Genomic DNA, 6,568 nt, shown 5'->3' with positions numbered 1-6,568 from the left:
CTTTGTTGACAAAGTAATGTCTCTGCTTTTTAATATGCTGTCTAGGTTGGTCATAACTTTCCTTCCAAGGAGGAAGTGTCTTTTAATTTCATGGCTGCAATCACCATCTTCAGGGATTTTGGAGGCCCCCCAAAATAAAGTCAGCCACTGTTTCCACTGTTTCCCCATCTATTTGCCATGAGGTGATGGGACCGGATGCCATGATCTTAGATTTCTAGGAATTAGTGAACTAAAATGGACTGAAATGGGTGAATTTAACTCAGATAACCATTACATCTACTACTGTGGGCAAGAATCCCTTAGAAGAAATGGAGTAGCCATCATAGTCAACAAAAGAGTCTGAAATGCAGTACTTGGATGCAATCTCAAAAACGACAGAATGATCTCTGTTTGTTTCCAAGGCAAACCATTCAATATCACGGTAATCCAAGTCTATGCCCTGACCAGTAACTCTGAAGAAGCTGAAGTTGAACAGTTCTATGAAGACCTACAAGACCTTCTAAAGCTAACACCCAAAAAAGATGTCCTTTTCATTATAGGGGACTGGAATGCAAAAGTAGGAAGTCAAGAAACACCTGGAATATCAGGCAAATTTGGCTTTGGAATACAAAATGAATCAGGGCAAAGGCTAATAGAGTTCTACCAAGAGAACGCACTGGTCATAGCAAACACCCTCTTCCAACAACACAAGAGAAGACTCTACACATGGACATCACCAGATGGTTGACACCAAAATCAGACTGAATATATTCTTTGCAGCCAAAGATGGAGAAGCTCTATACAGTCAGCAAAAACAAGACTGGGAGCTGACTGTGGCTCGGATCATGAACTCCTTATTGCCAAATTCAGACTGATAGAGTGTGTGTATATATATAGTAGTGTGTATATATAGTACATGCAGTGTGTGTGTATATATATATATCTTTATCTATCTATCTATATATATATGCATGCATGTGTGCTAAGTCACTTCAGTTGTGTTTAACTCTTTGCGACCTTATGGACTGTAGCCTTCCAAGCTCCTCTGTTCAGGGATTCTCCAGGCAAGAGTACTGGAGTCAGTTGCCATGCCTTCTTCCAGGGGATCTTCTTGACCTAGGGATCAAACCCACAGTTCTTAAGTAACCTGCATTGACAGGTGGGTTCTTTACCATTAAGAAAAGTAAAGACTATTTTATATTGGAATATAATTGCTTTATAATGTTGTACATTGCTTTAAATATCTGGAAGGTTGTTCCACCTGGAATATTACTCAGCCACTAAAAGGAACAAAACAGTATCATTTGTAGAGACATGCATAGACCTAGAGTCTGTCATACAGAGTGAAGTAAGTCAGAAAGAGAAAAAGAAGTATCTATATTAATGCACATATGTGGAATCTAGAAAACTGGTACAGGCTTCTTTTACATCAAAAAGGGGAGAAGGTGGGCTGGTTGTTGCAGATTTTCTTGCTCCAGAATCCTTTGTTTTTATAGATGTCTACAAGGATCTGGTCTAAATGTTCCTGTTGACCTTTCACAAGACAATAATTATTTTCTGTTCTAAAACTTCTTATTGCTTTATGAATAGAAACGTATTATACCTTAAAAGGCCAAACCTGAGAGGCAGAGTCTTGAGAATGGTTATTTTGTATATTTCAGGCTATAGGCAACATTGTTTTATAAAGGAGCAGAGCCAGCATGACCAGACAGAGGCAACAGAGCAGGAAGTTTGCAGCTGAAGGAATAGGTTTGAATGCGAGTCAGGTTTGTTCTTCTCTATTGCTTCTTCAGTCTAATGTTGTTGCTGTCTGGTCACAAAGCGTGTCTGACTCTGCGACGCCATAGACTGCAGTATGCCAGTCCAATAGCCCATGAAAAATTGAGTCTTGCCAACAGCTATATGATCTTGAAAGTGGATCCTTCCTTGGTTGAGCCTTTTAGGTTATTGTTACAGTTAGGCTTTCCTGTACTCCTCTGTGAAGTACACAAACTTTCCTGGACTTCTATCATTTTCTTCAAATAAGAAGGGATTCAACAGGGATGCTGGCACCTCTGTCCCTATTACAGTGTTTTCTAATCTAGCATCAGGTGCTGGGGAATTGATCTGGATATTTCTTACCCTGTAATTGTTTCAGGTTTATGTGGACCAAGAGCAGTGTACACAAGTATATTGTAAAACCTCCATGACATAGTGAAGAGTGAGAATGCTCACATACTACTGGTAGGGAGATGGTCAATGCGTTACCTAGGAAATGTCATGGTTGCCCACATTTCTATCAAAAGGACCCATCTGCTTTCAGTTTAGAAGTCTTTGGGGAAGTTCCTGTTACCTAAGATTGACTGAGTGTGTACAATGCATAGAAGGAAGTAGCACACATAACATTTATATGAAGAAAGACAGCCATCTTTAGAGTCTAGAATGTCAGGAACGTCACAGGAACTTAATTCACATTTGTCAAATTAATGAATAATAATTAAAGGAGATATGTGAAATACACTATTCTTAACAACATATTAATAAAATATCTGAAAAACAAAATTTTTAAACAGTTGCATAAGTAGAAATAGAGAATTATCAAAAGCCATATGCCAACTTAGACTAACATAAGATAGCAATTGTGTGGGGCTACAGATCAGAAGAATCTGTATTTTAAGAAATGAGGAATCTTAGCCTGGTAACTATCTATCTTGGGTTGCCCATGACTGTCCTGGTATATATATATATACCTGTTGTTCTGGCATAATCATTTAGAGTGTCCTCTTTTATACTTGAAGTGTCCCGGTTTCAGTGATAAATTATATAGTCACTCTACTTTTAGTGAATATATATGAACTATTATGGAGTCTCTAGGAACCATTTATAATGAATATAAAAACTCTCACTTGTTAGAGTGACTATTCAGTTCAGTTCAGTTGCTCAGTTGAGTCCAACTCTGCAACCCCATGAACCACAGCACAATAGGCCTCCCTGTCTATCACCACCTCCCGGAGTCCACCCAAACCCATGTCCATCAAGTCGGTGATACCATCATCCAACCGTCTCATCCTCTGTCATCCCTTTCTCCTCCTGCTCTCAATCTTTCCCCGCATCAGGGTCTTTTCCAATGAGTCAGCTCTTCGCATCAGGTGGCCAAAGTATTGGCGTTTCAGCTTCAACATCAGTCCTTCCAATGAACACCCAGAACTGATCTCCTCTAGGATGGACTGGTTGAATCTCCTTGCAGTCCAAGGGACTCTCAAGAATCTTCTCCAACACCACAGTTCAAAAGTATCAGTTCTTTGGCACTCAGCTTTCTTTATAGCCCAACTCTCACATCCCTACATGACTACTGGAAAAACCATAGCCTTGACTAGATGGACCTTTGTTGACAAAGTAATGTCTCTGCTTTTCAATATGCTGTCTAGGTTGGTCATAACTTTCCTTCCAAGGAGTAAGCGTCTCTTAACGTCATGGCTGCAACCACCATCTGCAGTGATTTTGGAGCCCAGAAAAATAAAGTCAGCCACTGTTTCCACTGTTTCCCCATCTATTTGCCATGAAGTGATGGGACCGGATGCCATGATCCGAGTTTTCTGAATGTTGAACTTTAAGCTAACTTTTTCACTTTTCTCTTTCACTTTCATCAAGAGGCTCTTTAGTTCTTCTTCACTTTCTGCCATAAGGGTCGTGTCATCTGTGCAGAAATAAAACAAAAGTCATGTAAATAATTTTAAATGTCCTAGTAGCCAAGTTAAAAAAGAAAGATGTGGCATTGATTTTGATAATATTATATTTAACCCATATATCAAAAATATTATCATTTCAACATGCAGAAAACATATGATTATTATTGAGACATTTTACATTCATTTTTTACACTAAGACTTTGAAGCTCAGTGTGATTTTACACTTGCAGCTTATTTCGATTTAGACCAGCCACCTTTCAAGTACTCAGTAGCCACATAGGGTTAATAGCTATTGCATTGGACAGCTCAGTTTTGGAATATGTAGTTTGTTGAATAAAATTCTATTATGTTAACTGTATAGTGAAATACATGTAGAGGCTATTCCATTCTTGAGTCATCTGCTGTCATCATAAAATTAAGTTAAATAACTGCTCACCATTAAGACTCTGTTTCTTCATCTTTGACTTAGGTTCATTCTACTTTGATTTAGTTTTCAATCAGACTCTTTCTTCTCAAAGGTAGTATGACCACTAGGAGTTCTAGGGGGCTTCCTCGGGGGCTTCCCTGGTGGCTCAGTAGTAAAGAACCCATCTGCAATGCAGGAGACAGCAGGAAATGAAGGTTCAAGCCCTGAGTCAGGAAGATCCTTTTGAGGAGGGCATGGCAACCTACTCCAGTATTCTTTCCAGGAAAATACCATGGGCAGAGGAACCTGGCGGGCTACAGTTCATGGGATCACAAAGAGTTGGACACGGCTGAAGTGCACACACACAGGAGCTCTAGACTTATTTTTCACCAAAATGAAAGTGATTTACTCTTTCTTAATAGTTACAAGTCTCCAGGTTTTGAGGATAATCTGGCCAACCTGGGTCACATACTCATTGTTGATGTTGTCACTGACCCACAGGGTGAAAAATTCAGCCTGGTCACACACCTATCCCTGGGGCCATCAGGGTGGAAAACATTAAGTTCCACAAACTTGATGAACTGTGACTGGAGAAGGACTTTCCCAGTAGAAACCAGGTGCTATTCCTAGAAGGGAAATGCATGCCAGAATGGCACAACATCTGAAGTGCAGGAGTCATTTTGAGATCTTAGGGAAGATAGGTACAGTTTGGATAATCCAGGGACGTCACCAGGCTTGAATGGTTCTGCAAGAGTAGCCCCTCCCCTAAACTGCCAGAAGCTTATTAGAGGCCACCTGTGAAATCCCTTCTCCATACCTCTCTGATGGTGGACTTTGTATGTGACATGGTATCTAAAGATCCAGTGTCAGTCTCCAGTGGGAGGATTATGATAGATCATGTGTTCATTTGGCCACCAATCTAGGGATTCAGATTCTCTGGGGCTAAAAGGGCAAGCATTCATTGTATCCAGGTATCTTGGGGATTTCTCTTCCACTCATTGTGGACATAAATGTCCCAGTAAGGGTCAGGCCTCTTTTTTAGACTTCTTTCCCATTTAGGTCACCACAGAATGCTGAGTAGAGTTCTCTGCCATACAGTAGGTTCTCAGTATTGTATATCTGTCATTCTCAATCTCCCAATTCATCCCATACTCCGTTTCCCCCCTTGGTGTCCATAAGTTTGTTCTCTCCATCTGTGTTTCTATTTCAGTTTTGCAAATAAGTTCTTCAGTACAACTTTCCTAGATTCCACATATAAATATTATATGATATGTGTTTTCCTGATTTACTTCAGTCTGAATGACAGTCTGAATCAACAAGCCACATCTTTAGAAATTCACCCCAGAAGCATCTCTAGAGCCTAAAGGGCAAATGGACCCCACAAGCAACAGCAATTTGATGGGCCTTGAGGGGTATGAGTCGGGCACAACTAAGCGACTAAGCACAGCACGTAGCACAAAGGGGTATAACAAGGGGACCTTGACCATGTTTTGGGGAGGGGGCATGCTGCAGGGCAAAACCCTGCAGTTTAGAGCAATTGGGGGATGCCAGAGCGCCATGGTACTACAGGGGGATGAGAAGAACCATAGGAAGGAAAGGATGAGCCTGGGCTAAAAGAAGAAATCAACAGAGGGATCATCTGATCCCTATGTGCTATATCTAACAAAGCTTTGAAAGCTCCATTGCTTTGGTGCTACTCAAGGCCTCAGGCAGTGAACTCTGCTCTGTGAGTGATGGTCCTGAAGAGCCAGTTACAGCCAGCAATAAATAACTCTGACATCTGCTGGGATCAGTAACTGGACAAAACTCTTCCTTTGTGGAGGTCAGTAGAATTCAGAGCTTTTCATGCATCCTTGTGGAGCACACGTCATGAATGGTGTTGAAGTCTTCTGACATGCATGCTTGTAATTGCCACATCCATGCAAAACTCCCTGATAGGTGAGTGTAGTGGGCAGAACATGTGTCTGGGAAGCAGAAAGTCCTGGACAGAATCCTGGCCCTACTTCCTATTAACTGTGTGACTCTGAGCAAGTTTTTAAAACATTTTGTACCTCAGTTGCTTCATCTGAAAAATGGGCACATTTATAATGTCTGTCTTAAATCACCATTCTTGGATTAGTTTATTTATTCATTTGTAACACTTGATATTCATAAAAGCTCTGCTTTGTGCATAGCACTGACGTAGGCACTGTTTTAATACAAAAATAGTTCCTGCCCTAATAGAGAGCATCAAATAAGATATTTGATTTCAAATTACCTCTTAAGCCTTAAAGGATAATAAGCATGTAAATGATGATGATGATCATCATGTTATATTAATATGCAACTTACTTTCTCAGGAAGCTGTTTCTCTCCCAGCACCCCCTCATAAGCCTGTTGAAAATACAGCATCAGCAATTTCCCTCCTTTGGAGCAGAAATTTCATTTTCTCTGTCAGTCAGTCTGGGCAAGCTGTGTTTATATTCATAATTGCCCTGGCGAGTCTCCAAGAGCCCCCAGGGCCAGATATGTCAAG

Source organism: Bison bison, unplaced genomic scaffold, assembly GCF_000754665.1.
Source record: "Bison bison bison isolate TAMUID 2011002044 unplaced genomic scaffold, Bison_UMD1.0 scf7180017864480, whole genome shotgun sequence".
NCBI lineage: Eukaryota > Metazoa > Chordata > Mammalia > Artiodactyla > Bovidae > Bison > Bison bison.
The sequence above is the reverse complement of the archived record's forward strand: the minus strand, read 5'-3'. Positions refer to the sequence as shown.